The sequence below is a fragment of the Pleurodeles waltl genome, chromosome 3_1, assembly GCF_031143425.1.
Source record: "Pleurodeles waltl isolate 20211129_DDA chromosome 3_1, aPleWal1.hap1.20221129, whole genome shotgun sequence".
In the NCBI taxonomy this organism is placed as follows: domain Eukaryota; kingdom Metazoa; phylum Chordata; class Amphibia; order Caudata; family Salamandridae; genus Pleurodeles; species Pleurodeles waltl.
The window spans coordinates 1,936,619,790-1,936,644,092 of record NC_090440.1 but is presented as its reverse complement, the minus strand read 5'-3'; the positions used below and the strand labels follow the sequence as shown (position 1 = coordinate 1,936,644,092).

Here is a 24,303-nt window from a genome sequence, read left to right as displayed (position 1 = left end):
AAAGTGAACACTTATTGGGATGTTGTGAGATCCAGATGGGTTTGTATTTGCTTCAGTTGGGAGGTGTAATTGTATCACAACAGATACACAGTATGTCTTGTACAGAGCATCAAAGTAAGGACACACTTATTCTCCACATATCTCACTAAAACAATGGCATTATTTGTTAGGATGAAAACACTAATTCGTCTGCAAGTAGCATGCTTCATCATTGGGTTCCTCCTCACACCCACCAATATAGAAGTCCGTGGTGTGGGATTTCAACTCTTAGTAATTTTTGAAGAGAGGAGCTCTTAAATAATGATCAGTGGCATATCCCAATGAAAGCTGCATGATGTGAGTGTTGGTCAGCATAATGAAGTGAAAAGAGCATATCAATAAGCCAAGTGAGTTGAAAATGCCTCCTAGTGAACAAAAATCAAGTTTTATTCACTGTCCATATAGGCATGATTAAAATAAATAAATAGCAAAATCAAGGGATCAACTTCACCCTTATCGTGATAATGGAGTCCGCATGTTTCTGCCTTTCATAATAACCCTAGGAGTAGGTCTGTGGCATTCATCAAGGCCTTTATAAACAACCTTATTACTCCACAAACTGTTTTCACACAGAGATTACAAACGTTATACCTGCCACATTTTTACCTAAACAGGATAGTCTTTGTCAAGAAAAAAAAACAGACAGAAAGAAGAAAAGAATAAGTCAGGAATCTTAGAATATCTATAGTACACATACTCTTTTTGCAAAACAAAATCAAACTAATGATAAAACTGCCACTGTAACGGCCAAAATTGTGAAGTCTGAAATGGCAGCCTCTCATATGTGAAAAAAGAAGTGCAGTTAAAGACTCATCTGCTATGTCTAGATCTATTGGTCTCAACTCACCCACATGTCTGAACAGAAAAGGCAGGGCTATAAGATATAGAGCCTTACATTGATATACATTTACTCTAACACAGAAAAATGGTGTAAATGTGACCTAATGCCTCCAGAATCCAAACCCACCATTGCAGAGACACTCAAAACCATCTCCGCACACAACACAATCAACTGCAAGGCTTTCCTCATATTTCTAATGTCCATAGACAAGTCTATGACATGCACATATTAATTATATACCTGTCGTAGTTGGTCTAGGCAAGATTGCTGGTTTAGGGATGGCAGCACTCTTTTTTTTTTTGTTGGCGACTAGGCCAAACCTACAACAAGTTTCAACTGTCGGGCCAACCCTTCCGGCTCACAAGCTGTACCTTACCAAAAACGCAAATAGTAAAAGGTGATTTGTGGAAGCCTTTACGCATGGACACAAGAGTGCGACATCGCAGGAGAGTCCAGTTTAAATGTAGATTACCTTTTTCTCACATGAGCAATAAAACTCATTCACACACAGGCAATGAAAGAGATGCAGTAAAGTTTTCAGTATGTTTTATTAACAAGACTGCATTCTACTGTAAAATGCATGGGCTGCAATGATTAGGATAATGAACAATGCAAGAAACAGAATTGTAAAAATGAGAGTTGTGAATATAAAGCCCTCCCCCGATATTGCAAAAACATGAGATGTAAAAGCTCCCTAATACCCTAGAATGGAGAACCTAATCCCTAACCTAAAGAGAGCTAGGTGTGTTAAACTGAATCTGCCAGTACCATGCCCGTGAAAAGAGTCCCCAACCCTTGTTGCCGTGGAATGAGGTCTCTAGGTCAGCCTCTGTGGGGACACGAAGCCTGGGTTTGCATCAAGGCCACGTGTAGCATAGATAGCGTTGATGGCATCTGGTAGGATTCCCTCTGATAACCTTATCTGTGTGAGATGTATTCATACAGATCTTGTAGGACCCCTGACGAAAGCATGTTCCCAAACAATAGATAAGAAGACATGCTTGGGGCGGCAATCATAAAAACAATTCCCTCCAAAAGTACATTATGTTCCTGTCACACATAAGTGGGAAAGGGACATGATGTGAATACCTACATCTATCACTTGACACTGATAGTGGCGCCTTCTCAGAGTGACACTGATAACGTGAAATCAAAACATCTTCCTAACTATAAACATAGCAGCCATGTTGGAAGAAATAAGTAAATAAATGTGCTAAAACAGAGCAGGCTAAGTAGGTTATAAGTCAGTAGGTGACGGGGGCACATACCTGCAAGCCAGAAGGCTGAGATATCTCCTGATTTCCCAATAAAACTAAATAGGATCCACCACACCTTCCCCATTGCCGGAACAAGTATGACGCCATAATGATGACGCTAGAGAAGGTGCATGAACCAAAGCTTAAAATGCTCTGGAATAAAACAAGCTAAAATCACATTAAAATATAACTAAAATCTAAATAAAAATTGCTAAAACATACAAAGAGACAAAATGTCGACCATGACAAGCACAGCAGGCCAACGTTAATGCGATCAAAAGGCATTTGTGGCATGACTTTTGGAATATTAGAATAAAGCCAGTGCCAAATTCATCTAACAATAGTCATTATCTTGAAGAATGTCTTTGAAGTCATCAAAAGGAAAGGCATCCAGGAATGAATCCAGATTGTCACATGTCCAATCTATGACAGATTGGCATACGGGTCTACGGAGCAGTAGTGAGCAGCAGCCTCAAGCGCAGGATCCCCCCCCCGAGGGAAGCACCATCCAAAGTGTCTGAAGGAGCCAGATAGTCCACCTAGGGCGACTTGTAAGTGGCTTCGCGAATCAGCCTCAGTCTCATGGGGCACAACCGTGACAGAACCCTTAATGTATTTCCATGGAATGCGGCCATTTTTCAGAATCTGTAGTGTCCAACCTAACTGCATGATAGAACACAGTTAACTTTGTCCATGGTGTAAAAAGGACGTGTCATTCTGAATGGTGTCTATCGCAAATTACACTATGTTATTAAGGGAGTATATTCTGTTGGACAGAATGTTCTTGCCATTATCAACAGCAGCTAAAGCCTTTTCCAAATGTTCCTTATCAATCTTCTTTAAACGTGCAGCTGCTTGGAAAGCTTCCACATTTCATTGTATATGGCATAGATGAATCTTTTGGAGTGTAGTCAGATGTTCTTTGACTGCTGCTAAGGTGTTAGTCTGTAACTATTATGCAGATTTGTAAAGTGCATAGCTTCCCGAAGGCTTCCCAGCGCTGAGTGAGTAATAGCAAGCTTATGCCAAAGTTGAAGAAGGCTAGTGGGGGTATAGCACAGGTTTTAAGCATTTTTGTGAAACGTATCTCATTAATTTTGTTTCTAAATTCAGCAGGTATTGCCTCCCAAAACTTCGGTGTCAGATTTGAGAAGGATCTACCTCCCCACCTGGTTCTTTAGATTCACAGAACTTTTAGTAGTTGTGCATTGGAAGATCTTAAGGTCCTTGAAGGGGTGTACAGTGCCAAAAGGTCCATAATCAGTCTGTAATCAGCGAGGGCTCTGTAAGCTAAATAAAGTGCCTTGAACTTAATCCTCTCCTCTACTGGAAGCGAGTTCAACGTGGCTATTGCACTTTTTGCAGAGAAGTATTTGGGCAATTTAAGGATCAACCTAGTTTCTGAATTTTGGATCGACTGTCAAGAAAGAAGCAGTGCTTGGACCACTGTTCTCTTAGAATGTATAGGTGGGAGATCAAGAATCTTACATAGGGTTCTGATTATACCAAAACAGGATGCTTTAAGTTTTTAGGTCTCGCGTATGCGCTGTCTCTTTGAGGCATGCTGTATCTTCTCTGTGGGCTTTCATCACGCCCTTCCCTTTTAATTTGTTCCTTTTCATTGGCAAAACATTGCTATTTGTCTTGTCGTTGGGTGTGTTTTTCACTTTCATGGCTACTGCCCCTGTTACATGTACCCCTACTCTTTTGTTTATTCATGGTTTGGTCTGCACACTTTTTTCTCCCTTGAATTGGTCCAGTGCCATCTGGTCACCCGATCCTGTACGCGTTCACAAAGGGAGTTCAAATATTGTTGTGTTATCGATCGGCATTTCTAAGTTTGCTTCTGTTCCGTATTTTGTTTGGATTCTCCATTTTTTAATTCTATTTGTTACGATACCCAGAGCTGAGTCAGTCCACATTTTCTGTACAATCGTATCCAAATGAAATAACTATTTATTGTTCGGGTCTGGAAGTTTCTAGCTGCCATCTCGTGTACATTTTAACCCTTTGCATCATCAACTCAGTCTGAGGTGTACAAGTACAGCTAAAATTGAGTAGCACAAAAATAGTGTAATGTAATATCAGTTAATTACCGAAACCTCAGAAGTGTGCTATGAAGGGCTATATAAAACAGAGTATTGTAAGTATTAGTTGCTCATATTGATCCCCAATGATCAGTGTCCTTACTGTAAATACATTTCCCAGGAGGTCTGGAGCAGAGGTAAAAGGGACATTTGACTGGAAATTCATGAAATATAGGGAGATTAGTGGGGTTTTTATATGCCCCGATTGTACAGAGAGGTCGGTTAAGCAGTTATTTCTTGAAAGTGCGTTCTACTCTAATAAGAATGTGTTGATTCTATCTGAAGCTATGTTCTCACCATTTGTATAGCACATTCTATAATTAATTGTATGCAGAGGTCTTTAATGTTGGTATATGAGGGACTTTGGAACCTGGGAACCAGGTTTGAGTCTCAGCGTCAGCTCAACATCCTGTGATTCTGCGCAAATCACTAAATCTCCCCGTGCCTATAACTCCTTGTGTAATGTAACTAGTGGAAAGTGCTCCAATACCTCCAGGTCGAGTTATTGATATGTAAAACCACTCAAAAAAGCAGATGCCCTTGAGGTGGTCTGCCTAAGGCACTGCTTTTTTCCCAGGAGTGGGTGTCTTACTCCTCCTGACTTGTGTAAGTTATGAGTTTTCACAAGTCACCCTCCACTCTTGGAGAAAAAGAAAAGCTCTGTGGATTATTACGTGAGAGTTTTTGTCAGGATCCCACATGGTTATGGGGGCGAGGGGGGCAACTCTAACCAAGTCTCCTGCTTCTAAAGAGCACAATTTAGAAACCTGCCAACAACACCTTCCTTAGACGAAGTAGATCACTATTCATTCATATTACCCAAGTGTCAGATAAAAGTGAAAATATGAGTTCTGCTGCTTTTTTTTCTTCTTTCTATTTGCTCCTCGTATTCAAACGTGTTAACACTGTGCGATTGAACTCAAAAACTATTAGGGCGCACCCAGGAATGAATGTGTTTGCGTTTATGAACTCTCTCTGCTAATTTACTTTACTTTACTTCACTTCGGCTTGAATTGTGGAAAATAAGGACATGAAATCTGCATATTGACATCTAGTTATACAGAATAATTTGTTTGCGCTTGTTACTGAAATTAATTTGCTTTGTTAGTATCAGTGATATAAAATGTAGATATTTGCTAGAGTAAATTTGCAGCCCACCATCCCCCACCCCTTTAATGATTCAGCTGTGCTGTAAGAGACTCCATAGTGACAGGAGGGAAATTTGAGATATATGCGCTCTCCTTTTGCAGAGCCTGAATCCCAGGTGAAATAGGCAGCACTTTTTTTGTCTGCTGTCAGTTAGTGTAAATAACCAAGACTTTATCTTGGAAGTGCGCTACAAGATAATTGCAGCGTGCTATCATAGAGGGCTATCCTGTAGGAAAGTTTTCCATTTTCTTCATAATTTTTTTCCATTTTCTTTCAAGGACTTTAATTTGTTTTTTTATGGAGACCAAGTGGGCTGCAAACCAAGGTGCTGGTTTCTCTTTATTTCCCTTTATTGTGATGACAAGGATAACTTAATCTTGTGACTTTTTAATAGACCCATCTACGAAGGAGTTTGCTGCCGCTCTATCTCGATGATCCCCCAATATTAGTTTTAATTGAAGCTAAGGAATTCAACCACGTTTCTTTATTCAGTCTTGACCATCTGCTGCCTAGACTGGTAGTGGTCTTCTTGTTTAGGGGATGTGGAGCCTCATTAACAGTCCGCTACTACCAAAGCTAGTCTGTTCACCTCAAGGAGTGGAGCCTTCTGAGCCTACATGTATTTAAACCTGAGCAAACCCGGATGGCAACAAAAAGTTACACTACTGCGACCACGTTAGGCGCTGCTGGGAATGGTAGTTGTTGCAGCGCATCGTCAATTGCTCCCCAAATACCCTTCATAACACACCACTACCGAGCATACAAGTACAAAATAATAATCTTACCTTCAATAGAGTAAGAAAAAACAATATTATTAAACAAAAGGAAATACCATCAATAGAGAGAGGAGAAAAGAGAAGGCATCATGGGAGGAGGGACAAAAAACATGGGTGGGAGAATGCGAAATAGGAGCGGGTGTGACTGACCGGTTGTAGTCATATAGATTATCAAGGCTGCAAACAAATGGTTTGAAGACTAAATAAAATACAAGTTGTATTCCCAAAGGCTTATTACTCTTGACTAGGTGTAACATTGGATAAGGCGCCCTGATCTACTACCATTAGCAAACCCTTTAGGACTTAGTCAACTAAGGATGCTCTCAGTATATCCCGTGCCTTGCATTGAGGAAAACTTCAGACACCAGAGAAGTTGATGGAAATATGGGATGGAAAGGGATAGTCAGCTAAACCCTTTAGGGCAGGAAAGTCTTGTTGAATCCGGCAAGATGGTTAAATCAGTGTCTCCGAAAGAGGGAGCAGCTAAGGTCACACACCTCCAGGTGAAAGCTAGTGAACAATCCGATCTTAAATGTCGGCTAATCAATGCTAGCTCCTTAGTGAAACACTCTACAGAAATCTGTTTATTGCTTGAATTAGGAAAATGAGACGCCTTGTTTGTTACTGAAACCTAGACCTCTATGGAATCGACATTGGATTTAGATAATGCATGCCCGGCAGGCTACAAAGCTTTATACAAACCATGCATCATGAAAAAAAGGAGAGTAGGTGTCATTTTCCAAGACAAATGGGATTTTCAGGTGTTTTCAGTGGATAATGCTGAAAGCATTGTGATCAGGGGCTTTTCTTTGAGATCGAAGAGAGGCAGTGTGCTTGACGTTGCGCTGTTATAGGCCTCTGGATTCACCCTCCTCGCATCTTTTTACTCTTTCAGTAGTCATCTCTAACTTAGCTTTGGTGCATGTCAACCTTGTGGTATTGGGTGATTTCAATTTCCGGGATGATGAAGTCTTGAGGAAGGGACCACATGTGAAAATGCTGGTCTTAAGCAACTCGTATATGGGCCCATCCATCAATGTGGCCACACGTTAGACCTCATATTTGCTACTGGAAATCTAATTACGGGTAAGAATATCCCACTATTGTTGTGGATGGACCATGCATTCATCGTATTCGATATGCTTACGCATGAACTTGTGTGTCGGTCTAATGTGCCCAATTTAGACAAGCTCAGTCGAGTGTGGCACAAGTTGACAAAGTCCTAGTAGGGAACTGTGTTTGACTTTTCAAATATCATTGACAATAATAGTTCTATACAGTCAAACTGTATTAAATTTAATGACAGAATTACTGATATATTGGATGACTGCATACCTCTCACTCACCGGAGACAAAGGATGCAACCCTTTGCCTCTTGATTTAATGAATCGCTTAGAGCCTTTAAACTGGTTTGTAAACAACTGAAAAGAAAATGGCAGAGGCTGTTCCGAGGTGGATAGGCTGGTGTTGAAAAAAGCACTTTACAAATATAAGAAGGAGATTAGAGAAGCAAAAGCTGAATTTTATACGATAGTCATCCTGCTGGCAGCTAACAGTACCAAAAAGATGTTTGAAACCCTTTGGAAATTATCTAATCCCCAATGCCTGATTAAAACAATTATTCCTTCACAAAAAATTGTGTGATGATTTGGCAATCTTCTTTGAGAGCCAATCCAGCGGAGATTGACCCAAGGGAAATTTCTCTCGCACTGGATGGCACAACCAGGTCTACTAAAATGTGTAAATGACACAGGATGGTATTTTGGGACAGAGGCTATAATAAATTCCGATTTTCGATTGGAGAAGTTTGAACCTATCACAGAAGAGACCTTTTTTAAACATTGCAATGACTACCATGTCGTGATCCCCTTTAGACCTGTTAACCAGCCAAGCAATGGAAGAATTGGGTAGATGAGCTTTTCCCGCCTCTGAGAGAACTATGTAATGTATCATTGAGTACGGAAGTGGTGCCCAGAGCCTGGAAAAAAGCTTTAATAACTCCTTTACTGAAGAAAGCATATGCTAATCCAACTATTCTGATAAGTTTCATGCCTATCTCTCTCCTTCCCTACCCTGTCAAAATACTGGAGAGGTATGAGAGCACGTTTTTATCCAGCTACCTGGAGGAGCACTCTTTACTTGAGACCAAACAATTCAGTTTCAGACCAGGCCACGGAACTGAGACAGCCCTTGTGTGTGGATTGGAGGAGCTATGCAGGCGAGTGGACAAAGGCCAGGGTGTCATTCTGGTGCTCCTTGACGTATCGGCAGCATTTGATACAGTCAACCACAAAACCCTCCTATAAGGTTAGAATGCTGTGGGTTAGGTGGGCCTGTTCTAAAATGGATATACACCTATTTTCAGAATAGATGTCGGCCAGTGGCCTTGCCTCCTTACTGCTCAGAATTAAGCAAACTAAAGCAAGGAGTTCCTCAGTGATCAGCCTTGAGTCCAGTCCTATTCAATGTCTATATGAAACCATAAATCTCTTATTTAAAGTCAGAATATCTTGGTTATTAATTATGCGGCTGATACACAATTAATCATATCTCTTAATCAAGAGGACAAGAGCTCCTCTTTTCAAGCTTGTATGCATAATGTTGCCCCCCCCACTACTACTGAAAGGCAATACTTATTTACTCCAGTATTGAAACTTTCATCGATTCACTTGAATTGAATTTTAAATTTGTAAAGCACATTAAACCAACAAGGCATCAAAGTGCTAAGGCTGAATAAGGCGAGAGAGGAAAGCCAAGAACAGAAGCGCAAAACACTGCCAGGGAAAACCGACAAATCAATTATGAAGACACAAAAAGCCAGGTTTTAACCTGCCTGCAAAAAATCAGAGAAGAGTTTTAATTCTTGATAGATTCTGGCAGATTGTCTCCAAGAAAGCTTTTTCTCCCCCTGTAGCTTTCTGGAACCTAGGGACAGTGACCTTTCTCTGGCTAGTCGATCTCAACAATCTGCTGGGAGCATACCAAATGAATGCGGACCTGAGATAATATGAGCCCGGCTGATGGAGAGCCTTAAACACCAGGCACAGGGCTTTGAATGTAACCTGCTTCCTCACTGCAAACCAATGGAGAGTCCTCAAACCCTTTCTTACTGAAATGAATTTCGGCAAACCTAGTACCAACCGGGCTGCAGCTTTTTGGATGACTTGAAGCTTTTTTAAAGAATACTAATTGGCATTCATATAAAGGGCATTACAGTGGTCCAGCCGAGATGTTATAAGTGCAATGACCACGGACACCCTTAATTCCTCAGGTAAAAAGAGGAGTATTTTCTTCAGAGTCTTAATGACCCAAAAACATGAGCTCCCTTTTCTGCTCACCTGGATATCAAAAGTCAATGTGTTGTTAAAGATTACTCCCAGATTTTTCACCACGGTAACTGCGACGGGAGGTGGACCACAGATATCTGGCCATCAGCAGCCATTCCAGGTAGAATTTGCGGCTCCAAAGACTTTAATTACAGTGTTCTCTCCCTTCATTTTAAGGATCTCTGCCATAACACCCTTTCCCAATCATCAAAGATTGAAACGTTGATTTGGGTGTCATTGGCATAAGGGGAGACTTGGAAACCCCCAAAAAAACACCATTTGTGTCAGAGAGACAACACAGGTTAAATAAGGTAGGACTGAAGGAGGAACCCTGCAGAACTCCACAGGGAAGCTGAAAAGGATTAGCCCTAAAATTCCCTGCAGCTGACTGTAATCGTTCAGTCCACTAATAAGTACTCAAGCAGGTTTAAGGCCTCATCCCTCAGACCAGCCTTTTGCAGCCTTTGAAAAGAGGCTCTTGACAGATCAAGCATAACCAAAATAGCTGCTTCCCCTTAATCGACTTGTTGGTGAATGTAATCTGCCACCATAAGCAGAGCAGATTCGGTGCTGTGGTTGCTCCTAAATCCATTCTGGGAGGTGTCCTGGAGTTCATGCTCACTGAGATAGTTCCTGATTGATATGCTTTGCCAGGATTTTAGCTGGGGCAGGCAGCAAAGAAATTGAGTAAAGAGTTTTTTAGGTCTCCCGAATCCCCATTAGACTTTTTCTTCAAGGAATTGACTATTGCCCCCTTCCAACACTGAGGGTACGTTCCAGACTCCAGAACCTAGAGGTAAACCTTTTCTAATTATTCTGCAATAACGTCTGTGGTCAGTTGAAGCACTCTCAGCAGGTATGGGTCATCCGCTGATCCCGAAGTGGTTTGCGAGGAGAGGGTTTTGATCTATGCCAGTGGCAAAGGAGAGAACCTAACTAAATGAGTTTGATGGCTGCCTGTGGAATTTCCCTTCAATGGGCATGGTGACGGACCGGTCCACAAACTCTTGGAATTCAGCAAAAATCCTCATGATCTTATCCCTGAAAAACAGGGCCACCCTATTACAAAATTCTTGGGAATTCTCAAGTGGCTATTGAGCGGGGAGCGGACATGAGACGGCTAACAGGCTTAAATAATCATTTAGGAGTATTAATAGCCGATCTTATATTCTGTGAGAAAAAAGATGGCTTTGCCTTGTTAATGGCACTTTTGTGTTTTCTGACCAACTCCTTATGCTTGTTCTTCTCTTACTGATTTAAAGCCATTCTCCACCTCTGTTCCTGCCTCTGGCAATTCTTTGAAGCCCTTTAAGATCATAAAGAACCACTGAACAGAAATTTTCATCCTCCCATCTTTCTTGGATCTGACTAGTTCATCTATAGCACCCACTTATTCAAATTTTCTGCCGGGGATCCTGGACTGTGGAGGTCTTTAGCTTGAGATTTAATCAAGATCTCTGTTAGCTCCTTTTCTGAGATTTTACTCCACTTTCTGACACTGAAGACATTGCCATGTATGCTCTTTCCTACCGTCTCCTTACGTAGTCTAAACATCACAGCGTGATGGTCAGATCAACTTGAGGGTAAACACTCATCCACTGTCATGGCATCAAGATAGGTGAAGACCCTTCCAACGTATGTCCGGCTAAATGGGTTGCTGAATTAACCCTTTGCAAAAAGCCAAAGCTATTCATGAGATCCAGGATGGCCTTAGCATCTTTATCACCTGTTTCTTCAAGGAGCAGATTAAAATCCCCAGAAATGGTGAAATTACTACAAGAGATGAAAGGTTCTAGCATCTTATTCCAGTTCATCATGACCTGAGTTTCAAGCCAGGAGAGCGATAAACCAGAAGCCCTGCCAGGGTCTTTATACCATTGATTTTGTTTTTGAAATACCCTACCTCACAACTCTCAGTAGCCGATGGGTTAATAGGATAAATGTGCACCCCCTATCATACCAAACAGTGGCATATCCAGGGGGAATAGAAGTCGTTAGGTACGGCCCTGAATCTTCCCTCACCCAGGTCTCTGTGATGAACAGGCGGTCTCAGTTGTTCCAATCAGCTCACTGATTTCCACAATGTTTAGTCATTAATCAAGGCGCAGCATAACATAATCTTCTCTATATGGTCTTCTCCATCTGCTTTTTCCCTGCCATTGGGAATAGGTTTGCTGGTTGTCTCCAAACTCCTAATTGACCAGTCACAGTAAGAGCAGCATGATCTCCCAACCATCCACAGATCCATCATGTCACATCCTACCCTTTCAGATCCAGATTAAGTAGGGCCTGTCTGGAATAAGCCAACTGCTCTTTACCTGGATCTAAATGGGCAGCATCCCCGGCCACTGGTGCCATCCAGACACGGATGGGCCAAGATTCGCTTGCCTTTGATGCGCCAGTGACGCGTCTGCACATCAGCGCACTTAAATCTTGTCCTTATGTGCATGTGACAAGCATGAGAATGCTACCTGCCGAGACAAAGTGGTGGGCCTTAAAAGCCCACCACAGGATGAAAAGCGGGCTCTAACAAGCCCTTCCGATCTCAGTCACTCTTCAACAATATCTCCATAGCCCACCAAAACAAAGCACAAAGAATAACACACACTCAAATCAGATCCCCAACATTAAAAATAATCCCTGGTTAAAAGTGCAATGTTCGCACAATAAATCTGTCACCTTTTTCAGCCTTATCGGCTGAATCATTTCCTGACGTTGAGATGGGAGTCCCACTGTACCATAGAAAAGCAATGAAATGATAAGTATAGACTAGAAAGACCTTAGACCCTTCAATTTAGTAACACATCCTAGTCATTTTTTAAAAAAGAAACCACACTCACGTTTCAACCAATCAGGTAGCTCTACCCTCTGGAACACATTTTCTGCTGCGTGAGGGAGTCTCCACTGAGCTCTGCTCTGATCTACTAGACTTGTTCCAGAATATTTTCAACACTAATCTCTTCAAATATATTAATTAAATATATCTGTTCTCTTGTTTCAAATCTGACTCTTGAAATGTCAGAACATGCAAAGAAAGCTCTAGTCCGACCCTGTGGCACCAGTGGTAAAAAGAGACTATATTCTGATGACCCTCATCAAGACTGCCTATACTGCCTTTATCCATCTCACAAGCCAAAGGACTGCAAGTTATGTTGTACCTTTTCTTCAAGGACCTTAAAAAACCGTGAAGGGAGGCTGCTTTTATGGCTCCAAAAACTTAAAACCAGAAAGGAGCCTGTGTCAGTTGATGATGACAGTGAGGATTCTTCATCTTCAAGGAGGTTTTGTAGGAAGTTGGCTCTTTATATAGTGGACCAAAATGAGATGCACTGTGCAAAGAGTCCAAGCAATCCCCAGATGTATCGCAGAGGCACAAATGAAACCGAAAATGCTCGCTTTTTGGGTAGTGTGGTCGAGCAGTTAGGCATATCAGAAGGTAGTGCTATGCATATAAGGTACACACTCATACAGTAGGTGAGACACCCACTCAATAAAGAAATCCAACAACATTTTATAAAAATAACATGTACTTTTATATAATTTTGGATACCAAGATAATCGGAGTCAGATGAATACTTTCAAGTTGTGAAGTTTTAGAGTTTGCAAAAGTTGACACTTCGTGCATTTTTCAGATTCAGTAATGTTATCCTATGGAGGAAGAACAAGCACTGCATACAGGTATAGTACAGCGGTTTATGGGACCAATCGCTTGGATGTGGGGTAAGTATGAGGGAAGGTCCAAGGCCACACCAACGGATCACCTTTGGTGGCACTGTGGAGGCCGGGTGCAGTGGTGTATTTCAGCGTTGGCTGCCCTGTGTTAGTCTATGGGGATCAGTCTGGGTACAAAGTTGCTGCAGGGATGGACTGGAAGATCAGTCGAGGGGAACTTACAGGGGGACTCGTCCCTTGAGGCCCTTGGGTATGAGGGGACACCGCTAGTCCACTTCTCCTCGGGATGTGGGGTGCGGGTGGAGTTGTCTTCTGGCATCTGGTCTGGAGTACCAGTCCAACCAAGCTAACAAGTGGGCTCATGTCTCATGAGGCTGTGAGGACACCCTTAGTCCTCTTCTCCTCGGTCGGGGCGGACGGGTGCAGAGGTGTCTTAAAATGTCGGGTCTTTGTCTTCAGGTCACTCATGGTTCCTGGGGGGACCACGCTGACACTGTTGGCCCACTTCAGCTTGGGGTAGGTGGCTCGGGTGCAGTGGTGATGTCCGGCATCAGGTTTTTGGCGGTCCCGGTCCTCACAGTTCTTTCTTGGGTGCCTGCAGATGCAGGGGAGCAGCTCCTCTACTCAAAGGGAGTTCTTCTTGGCGATTTGCGAAGCACTAACCGCTCTCCTAGTTTCTTGAAGGCTGTAGCAGCAGGACAGGGTTGAAGCCAAGTCAGTCGTGCCCCTTGCCTGGTGGTTCAGCAGGCTTCTTGTTCACTGCTTCAGTGTCCAGCGAAGATCTGGTATCGGGAGGGGGGGGTCCCCGATATAATCAAATTAGGGGGCGTTAAGGGGTGTGAAGGGTAGTAGTCAATGGGCTACTTACCCTTGGGGTCACTACACCTCTTAGATGACAACTTTTTGTGGGGAGTGGGCATCACCCTGTCCAGACGCAGGATGTTGGAATTTACTAGGTTGTGTCCACTTCAGGCTGGTCACCCTAGGGGTGTGTCCAGTCTGAAACGTAACCCACCTCCTTTTGAGGTGCCAGATGGGCCCTGGCGGAGGGGGGTCAGCATCTCCCTCTGAGGAAGACCAGTTCTGTATACCAAAGGCGTTGGGCTTCTTTGAAGCTCCTGCCATGGAATGCAGGTCATCGTGGGGGAGTGGTGTGTACCACTCCTGCCAGTGCAGGCTTTGTTTCTGACCTCTAGAGAGCAAAGGCACTCTCCCTTGGGGGCTTCAGATTCTCTCCTGTTGATGGCAAACTGGTTAAAACTGGTCAGTGAGCTCACCAGCAGTTGGTAGCTTTTCAGGGGGCACCTCTAGGTTGCCCTCTGGTGTATGTATTAATAAATCCATCACTGGAATCAGTGAGGGTTTATTAATATGAGATGTTTGATACAAAACATCCCAATTTTCAGTGAAGCCATCATGTACCTGGGGAGCTCGTATTGACCAGTGTCCAGGAAGTGTACTTCAAAATGGCTTCCCTGTGTCCTTACTATATAGAAGAATCAACAAAGACAGCAGGGGCATATCTGCTGTTGCAGATATGCCCACACATGGAATATAATGCACCCTTCTTTAGGGCTGAAAGGCCTGCTGTAGGGATGAGTCACAAATATTACATGTAGTGTTTAGGGCACATGGTACACAGACTGTGTGCCATGTCAAGTTTTCACTTTTAAGGAGCACCTTGTCACACAGCCTGCAATAGCAGTCTGTATGAGTTTGGTTCTAGGTCCCTCAGAGTGGCATAAGTGGTGCTGCAGCTCTTGGGGACCCTCTGCGGCACCTAAGACCTAGGTACTAGGGGTACCACTTACTAGGGACTTACAAAGGTGCTACAGGGCCTGGTCACTTGGAGATCAAGTGACCCGGTTTCTTATTTTGGGAAAGAAACACTGGCATTGTGGACCTGGTTAGCCGGACCCCAGTGCACTTCAGTCAAAGTTGCACTAAAAACCAGGCAAGACGTGCGGGGTTTATTGCAACCAGAACCCAGCTTCCTACAGGTTTAAGACCAGAGAGAGAGATGTTTCACATTATCATTCCTATCAGGAACCACCTAAAAATCCTCTAAAACGACCCTTCATAGGTCTCAGAGAACGTAGTTCATCTAAGTCACCTTGTGAAAAGGAGGATTCCTCAAAGCAAAAGAGACAGAAAGAATTGACTCTTTTTTTCAAAAAGACCTGAAAAATCAAGGTCTGAGCCTCCTACACCTCCTCCTCAAGTTCTCTACAAATTTAAAAAAAAAAAAAAAAAAAAGGCTTCAGGTCTGTTGATGGAGAGATAGTCAATGAGTTTTTCATCATCGACGAACACAACCATGGCAGCGTGTACGACCTCGACTACCATTACTGTTAACACGCTGTCTGCGGCCACAACTTTCTCGGCATCGACCTTGTGGATGAGTCAAATTCCCATACCATTGATGCTCAAAATAGTTGTAGCCTCGTCGATGATGGCATTGATGATACTCCCGTTGATGTCGGAATCAACCTCAGTGGTGTCTACGATCTTGACAACATCCTCATTGACGATCTCATTGACAACAGTAAAATCTGCAGAAAAAATTAAACGCTACCAAAAAGCCAAACACTCACACCAGAACATACTTCATCCAGTAAGGTGTCACTTTTGCTACATACACACCCCTTAGATGAGGATGATTTTGATGACGAAGGTCGCTTTGAAGTAGCGCACAGTCCATCACAGCTACACGTCAAATATCAGCAAGATGACGACCACGGAGAATATTACAACTAGGGGTACTACCCTCCTCAAGAGCAAATCCACCTGCAATATCAAAAGGAGATGGTATGTCTTCTCTCATCGTTTCTCTCTGGCCTGCAGTTCATGCTATCAGATTACAGAAGACGTTTCCCTTTAATACCACCTTCCACTAGGCACATTTCCCCACCTGCAAAGTTCCTACCAGTGCAGCCATCAACTTCTCAAGCTCTACAACCATTACCTCTGGCTTCATCCACAGGGCACACTGTGCAAACTGCTCCTCTCCAGGATTCCACATCTTCAGATGATGACAGAGGAGGGTGAGCTGTGTGAAGCTCATTCAGAATGGGATGACCCTCTTCTGCTAAAGCCATCATCTCAAACTCCACTTCTTGCAGATTTTCAACCTGATAGACTAGGGATATTCCATAACCTTTTAGAAAGAGCAGCAAGGAGGTTCGAACTTCCCTTGCCTACAAAACAGATATTGTTTTCTTTACGATTTTAAAGAGCTCTTCAGAAAAAGCAACAGGACTATGTCCATTGTCAACTACATCTGGGAGGTGGGCATAAAAACAATGAAAAATCCAGCCACAGTAGCTGCTGTTTTACCATGCCTCGGTTTAAATTAAAAAAAAAAAAAAAATACAAACCCCGGATGATGCTCCTGCATATCTTACTAAGCATCCCAAACCTGATTCCATAGTTACTCAAGTGGCTCGGTGCTGTTCCAAAAACCCTTCAGCACCCAGGCACCTTGATCAAATTGGAAAGTGTTTTTTGTCAATGTCAACGCTTACAGTAAGAGCAGCATGGGCATTACCCATACTGGTTTCCTACAATTAGCAGGAACTGCAGTTTTAAGAAGACAGGACTGGCTGAAGGACACCTTTTTATGGCTGGAGGCTCAGGATAAGATCTTGGACCTTCCTTACAATGGCGACTGGAACCTCCAGGACCCGACAAGCTGCTTCCAAGAAAAAATTACTCTCCAGCATCATTGTTTCCAGGGCTCCTGCCAGCTTTGCAGCATTTCCCTTGCCCTGCATCCTCAGTAGAATGCAACTCTTCAGCCTGCACAAGAAGGAGGAGGAATCTCCCTTGAAGTGAAGGAGTCACTTCTCTGCAACTGCAGGCACCTACAACAAGTGATGACCAGCTGCATGGTTCCTGCATCACGGGTTGTGGTCCGTAGTAGTCCTCTTGGTCCTCTCTGCCAGCTGTCCAATTTTGGTTTAGGTAAACCTTTGACGGAAATACCACCAGCTGTATTACGAGTTCCATAGGATATAATGGACTCGTAATACGGCTGGTGGTATATCCGTCACTTTACCGTCACTTTTGGGACGGATTAACACCTCCTCCAAAGTTGTAATAACCCCCTAAATCTCTAAAATATTTTGCCTCAGAAGCACTACACCTCTGGTTGGCCACCCAGGCAGAGGCATAGTTGAATTTTTTCCATTGCCCATCTTAGATTCTAATTTTGTGCACTTCTCGAAAGATGCAACTGAGTCTAGGAGCCTGAACGTCCACTTTATCGACCCCTCCCCCCCACCCTCCCTCCCCCCCCCTCTCGCCCTAGTAGTAGGCTTGGCTTATTTATTGTGAAAGGCATGTTAAATCCAATAGTTAACAGTGGATTTTTATTATGCTGTATTACAAGCTATAGACATGTATTTTACTACATCTCACAGATTACCATTGTAGACAGGATTTTGTTGTTCGTCACCCCATGTGACAAACCCTGGAGACAGAAGATTTCATTGTGATAATCCTTGTTACTTTTTGAGGGGTTTTATGTTGTTTAGGCAACTGTAATTGGCACTTTCTAACTGTATAAATGAGGAATGGCGGCATATATGCTCTTCATTGGGCTTTTGTTGCTTATGGTAGCAAGCCAATGGTAGTCTGTCGACTTTATAAGTTCATTGGGAAACATTATGTCTGAATTGATAAGTTTGATCTGTTTATTATGAAGAGTTCTGAGAAAATCAGTTGGCCAGACTTACTTATTGTGAAACGTACATCTAAAAGGCAATATACTCTTAGTAGTTAATTGTTATTACACAGTGGTCAAAAGCTGTAAGCATGTATTTTGCTAAATGGAATCTCACAGATTTTCACAGTATGTAAGTGTTTTGATGCCGGTGACCTAATCAAACAGTTGGTAGGAATAGAAAACTGAGAATGTGAAAATCCTTATTAGGGTTTTTATATGGGTATGGCACCTTTAATTTTGTACACATTTGTAATGTATTACTATATACTTGATGGTTGCCTTTCGAACAACTTATGCTTAGTACAGTAGATCTGAGTTGGTTATGATGACAAGCCAATGATAAAGGCTATGGACCATTACGAAACGTTGTGCCAAATGTCATATTTCTGATCTGTTTTATAAAGTTTACAACAAAGGCAATAGGTCTCATTTATTTACTATGAAGCATATATGTTAAAGCCACAATCCTTTAAAAATTGATTAACGTAAAAACTTTAAAATACAGAAAGAACAACATACATAACCATTGAAAATACTAGTGACTATAAATTCATGGAGGTTTGGGCACCTCTTCTATGCAAGGATGATGTGTAATAGCTGATTGTGCAGACTAGTCAAGGCAGGTTGTCACAGGTAACCAAAGAATGTCACTCTTTATAGCAAGAGATATTGGATTCACATATTGTAAAGAAATGGCTCCCTGTTGCAGTTACCCCCCACTTTTTGCCTGATACTGATGCTGACTTGACTGAGAAGTGTGCTGGTACTCTGCTAACCAGGCCCCAGCACCAGTGTTCTTTCCCTAACCTGTACTTTTGTTTTCACAATTGGCACACCCTGGCATCCAGGTAAGTCCCTTGTAACTGGTACCCCTGGTACCAAGGGCCCTGATGCCAGGGAAGGTCTCTAAGGGCTGCAGCATGTCTTATGCCACCCTAGGGACCCCTCACTCAGCCAGACACACTGCTTGCCAGCCTGTGTGTGCTGGTGGGGAGAAAATGACTAAGTCGACATGGCACTCCCCTCAGGGTGCCATGCCAACCTCACACTGCCTGTGGCATAGGTAAGTCATCCCTCTAGCAGGCCTTACAGCCCTAAGGCAGGGTGCACTATACCACAGGTGAGGGCATAGGTGCATGAGCAAAACCTTAGACATTGTAAGTGCAGGGTAGCCATAAGAGAATATGGTCTGGGAGTCTGTCAAAAACGAACTCCACAGCTCCATAATGGCTACACTGAATACTGGGAAGTTTAGTATCAAACTTCTCAGAATAATAAACCCACACTGATGCCAGTGTTGGATTTATTAAAAACTGCAAACAGAGGGCATCTTAGAGATACCCCCTGTATTTTACCCAATTGTTCAGTGCAGGACTGACTGGTCGGTGAGAGCCTTTGTGCTCTCTGAGGACATAAACAAAGCCTGCTCTGGGTGGAGGTGCTTCACACCTCCCCCCTGCAGGAACTGTAACACCTAGCAGTGAGCCTGAAAGGCTCAAGCTTCGTGTTACAATGCCCCAGGGCACTCCAGCAAGTGGAGATGCCCGCCCCCTGGACCCAGCCCCCACTTTTGGCGGCAAGTCCAGGAGAGATAATGAGAAAAACAAGGAGGAGTCACTGGCCAGTCAGGACAGCTGAGGTGACTCTGACTTTTAGAAATCCTCCATTTTGCAGATGGAGGATTCCCCCAATAGGATTAGGGATGTGCCCACCTCCCCTCAGGGAGGAGGCACAAAGAGGGTGTAGCCACCCTCAAGGACAGTAGCCATTGGCTACTGCCCTCCCAGACCTAAACACACCCCTAAATTCAGTATTTAGGGGCTCCCCAGAACCTAGGAAATCAGATTCCTGCAACTTAAAGAAGAAGAGGACTGCTGAGCTGAAAAACCCTGCAGAGAAGAAGACACCAACTGCTTTGGCCCCAGCCCTACCAGCCTGTCTCCCTCCTTCGGAAGAAAACTGCTCCCATTGAAATCTATTGGAAACCTGACGCGTGTTTGCACACTGCACCCGGCCGCCCCCGCGCTGCTGAGGGTGTACTTTTTGTGCTGACTTGTGTCCCCCCCGGTGCCCTACAAAACCCCCCTGGTCTGCCCTCCGAAGACGCGAGTACTTACCTGCTGGCAGACTGGAACCGGGGCACCCCCTTCTCCATTGAAGCCTATGTGTTTTGGGCACCTCTTTGACCTCTGCACCTGACCGGCCCTGAGCTGCTGGTGTGGTGACTTTGGGGTTGCTCTGAACCCCCCACGGTGGCCTACCTTGGACCCCAATTTGAACCCCGTAGGTGGTTTACTCACCTGCAAGAACTAACATTACTTTACCTCCACCAGGAACTGTGAAAATTGCACTGTGTCCACTTTTGAAATAGCTATATGTGTTTTATGTAAAAAGTATATATGCTATTGTGATTATTCAAAGTTCCTAAAGTACTTACCTGCAATACCTTTCAAATGAGATATTACATGTAGAATTTGAACCTGTGGTTCTTAAAATAAACTAAGAAAATATATTTTTCTATACAAAAACCTATTGGCTTGGAATTGTCTCTGAGTGTGTGTTCCTCATTTATTGCCTGTGTGTATGTACAACAAATGCTTAACACTACTCCTTTGATAAGCCTACTGCTCGACCACACTACCACAAAATAGAGCATTAGTATTATCTCTTTTTGCCACTATCTTACCTCTAAGGGGAACCCTTGGACTCTGTGCATACTATTCCTTACTTTGAAATAGTGCATACAGAGCCAACTTCCTACACATATGCTCTGTCAAGTCTGTAATTATTAAAGACACTAAACCACCATGCTCGAAATTATACACTAGAGGAAACTTTCCATGATTTTGTCAGTTGTTGAAATGCAGCTGCAAGAATTAAATCTAATATACCAATTTTATCCGGTTGAGAAAGCCAATCTTCCGAGAGGGAACCCAAAATATATTCTTGATAGAAAAAAAAGACTTGTGTGTTAAAAATAGTATTTTTGTTGTTTCCAGACTCCTAACCAGACTTCCTGTGTATAAGAACATTAAAAAAGCATGTGTTTGAGGTCAGATGAGGAGATGTTGTAGGAACAACAGGAGGAAGAAAATGCATGATTCATTTTTTTCCAAGGGGTAATCATTAGCCTATTATAAATATGAAATGTTTTAAAAGTATTAGCTGCTCTTGAGGATTTCTGTAAGTTAAGCCAGATATTATTCTGTAAGGGAATTGAGAAAGATGTGCCCAAGTCATGCTCCGATTGTAATTTGACAACTGTCTTGTTTCTATTTTCTGGGTAAGCATTAAGTTTATTGTAAATTTGTGATGCAGAGGGAAAGGACAACAAGTATGTTGCTTCATGGGGAAAAGGGAGCAATTGAAATAGTGTCAACTATTAGCTTATTGAAGGCTGAAAGAATGGCAGAGATTAACAAAGAGTATTTAGATGACTCTGAAGAGTGTAGGGAGAAATGTTGTTGCGCTTGAGTGAAGGAAAGGCAAGAGTCTTTTTAAGAAAGTTGATTTAATCCTTTCATATTCCAAGCTTTCCAAACAACAGTTTTATGGTTGATTTTAACACAGCTATTATGCCAAATCGAGAAGTGTAGTAATTGGTCTTTAGTATTATCATGGAGGACAAGAATAGGACCTAGAAGCCTACATGTATGTTTTTAATAGGAAGAGACAGATAAAGAAGTTTCTGATAGAAAGATAAAAATTCATGAAGAGACAAAGGATAAATATACAATTGTTCAATGTTAACCCAATGGGAGAAGGAATAGACTCATCTTTGTTTTATGCAAGAGGCCTGTCTCAAAAAGAAAGCAATATGATATGAATGAAAATCTGGAAAATGTACTCTTCCCCCTGCCCCCCCCCCCCCCAAATGTTCGGGGGCATTTAAGCCTTTGAAGGGACATGCATGCTTTTTTGTTTTTCCAGAAATTAGATAATATTAAATATTTTCTTTTCCTTCTGACATACCCTGTGGGTAGAAGATTTGCACTGTAATAATTCTTGGTACAGTCTCTTATGAAGGTGTGACAAACTTGTGTGCTAGACTCTTGTAATAAAATAATTAAAAAAAGAAAATATATATATATATTATTATATAAAGTATGTATAAAACTTATATGAAATAAAAAAGGATAAGGAAAGAAATAAGATCAAAAGAATGATTGCACTCAGAGGAGAAAAGAGCCATTGGTAGCAGCAATCGACTTGCCTCTGGTATCATTTAGCATGGGGAAATGGATCAGCCACTTCAGACATTGCCTGTGTTGCCTTATGAGTGACTGTAATTTTATTATCACACACACATCCAACTGATAATGAATGTGCCTCAGTACCAGGACTGGTGGACAGTCCTTCAGATTGTCATTCTTTTACTCTCATTTCTTTCCTTTTCATCTTTTCGTTTGCATTATTTTTAGAGCTTTACAACTCCCCAGAAAGTGGTGACAGGATGGTTGCTTCCCCGTTCATTTTATCTGTGGTGTTCAGCATTCCACACGGCCACAAACTCTAACCTAGGCCATAGTCATGGAATTTTACTGTCTCTAGTTTCACTGTTTTACCATTGTAAGAAAGGCAACACATTGGTTTTAAACATTGTGGCCATGCTGGAACTAAAAAACAAGACTCAATGTACAATACCATTACTAGACTGCGACCTACTGCTATATTTGCTTATTTTTTGCAAGCAAATGCCTGCCATATTTACGGGGCAACATGCTTTCTTTTTCTACTATTCTTTTAATTTATTTCGCATATATTTTCTGATAGACTTCTAGCTGCAGATTCCTTAACTTAGAATAATCCTCAGACTGGATCTTGAAATTTTTTGTGAGCAGTACCCCTGCGCTCCAGTAGGTGGCATCTGTCGGCTCAGTGTAGTGTTGTCCTCATTGGAAATGATGTGTGCAGTGTCTGTGCAGTGTCTAAAAATGTGGCATCCCAGCGTGATGATGTCCGTTCTTCACATTCCCGCACCAGTCAGCGCCGATCTGGGAAAAGGAGCCCCTTAGTCACTTTTTGACTAACCTTTTTTCTACTTTTGTTGAAGTCTTTTTTTTTTTTTTTTTTTTTTGAGAGAGAATCTTCTCCTGGTGTGGCAGGGTTGTCATCTCGGAGGTCCGGCTTGAAGCCCTGCAGCGTCTATTGGTGACAGACACGTACCTTGTGTGTCTTTGGTCCCTCAAGTGCAATCATGATCTGAAGGTCTGGTCCAGTTGCCGCCCCATGAACCTAAATGTGTTGAGAGAGCGATCCCTCAAGCTCCAGGCAGCTCGACATGCTATGCCGCCACATTCTCGATCCTGGTCGAGAGGAAGTTCCCAGGAGCGGTCACAGAGTCCAAGCCCCTCGTCACACCTGAAGTTGTTAGATCTTTCAAGGAAGTCACATTGTAAAAAGAAGAGTAAGAAATCGAAGAGGTCTTTGACTTCACCTGCATTCAAGTCCTAGCTCTGCAGCTTGGCCGGTGCCTGGGCCATGTCCGCGCCTCCCCCATTTTCTGGGAGCTGTAGCAACCCCTTCTGAACTTTGAGTTTTATGAGGCCATGCGCTTCATATTTGAGGGGCGCGGTCCTACTGGAGCACCTTTGAGCCCGTGGGATGGGCCCCTCCTGGATCCACTTGGTCCACTCCAGCACCAGTCAGGACCCTTGGGTCCTCAGCTAGATCCAGACTGGCGCTGGTCATACCATCTTGATCTTCCCCTGTGCCAGCACTGATGCTGACGCTCCCAGCGATGTTCCCATTCTGATCCCTGACTCAAACATGGAGCAAGAGGGGCATCTCCCAATGCCAGTATTGACTGGAGACGTGCTTTTAAGCCCGAGCCTGAGCCCTATTCTTATGGGCTAGAACTCAGGGAAGATTTGGAGGGGTCTCTGGACCCTGAAGAATACCAGCCTTTTGACTCAAACATGGACTGGTGTGAGGATTTGGCAGAAGCCAGCAGAATGGACATATCTCCAGATACTGCTGTGCTTTGTTCTCCTACTGTGGCTACGGAGGAGGAAGCATCTTTTGCAGTGATGGTGAGAAGGGTGGCAGAGGTCATAGACCTTGGCCTGCCTTCTGTGGCAGTGAAGACAAATGTTTTGACTGAGGTGCTTCAGACGGGATTGACCCTTCATTCTCTCTCCTCCCTTTTAATAAAACCTTACAGACATCCTGCTTGGGTCCTGGTTCAAGCCCATCCCAGGGGCTCCTGTGAACAGAATGATTGCCTGCCACCACAGCCCAGCCCAGGAAACCCCAGCTTCCTCACACAACACCCTACCCCAGAGAACTTGGTAGTCCAAGTCTCTACATCCCATGTAAATCCTGATGCACTCCGTACCGCACCACAGGATAGGAAATCAAAAGATTGGACACCATCTCTGTTCACGCTGCATGTGTTTTGGGCTGCTACTCCCACATTCAGTGAAATACAG

At 43.1% G+C, this 24,303-nt stretch overlaps 1 protein-coding gene across 2 annotated transcripts in view; it reads left to right on the top strand.

The window, feature by feature from the left end:
• FLOT2 (flotillin 2) overlaps window positions 1–24,303 on the top strand; it is a 321,407-nt gene that overhangs the window by 273,740 nt on the left and 23,364 nt on the right. The gene's annotated exons all lie outside the window — the stretch shown is intronic.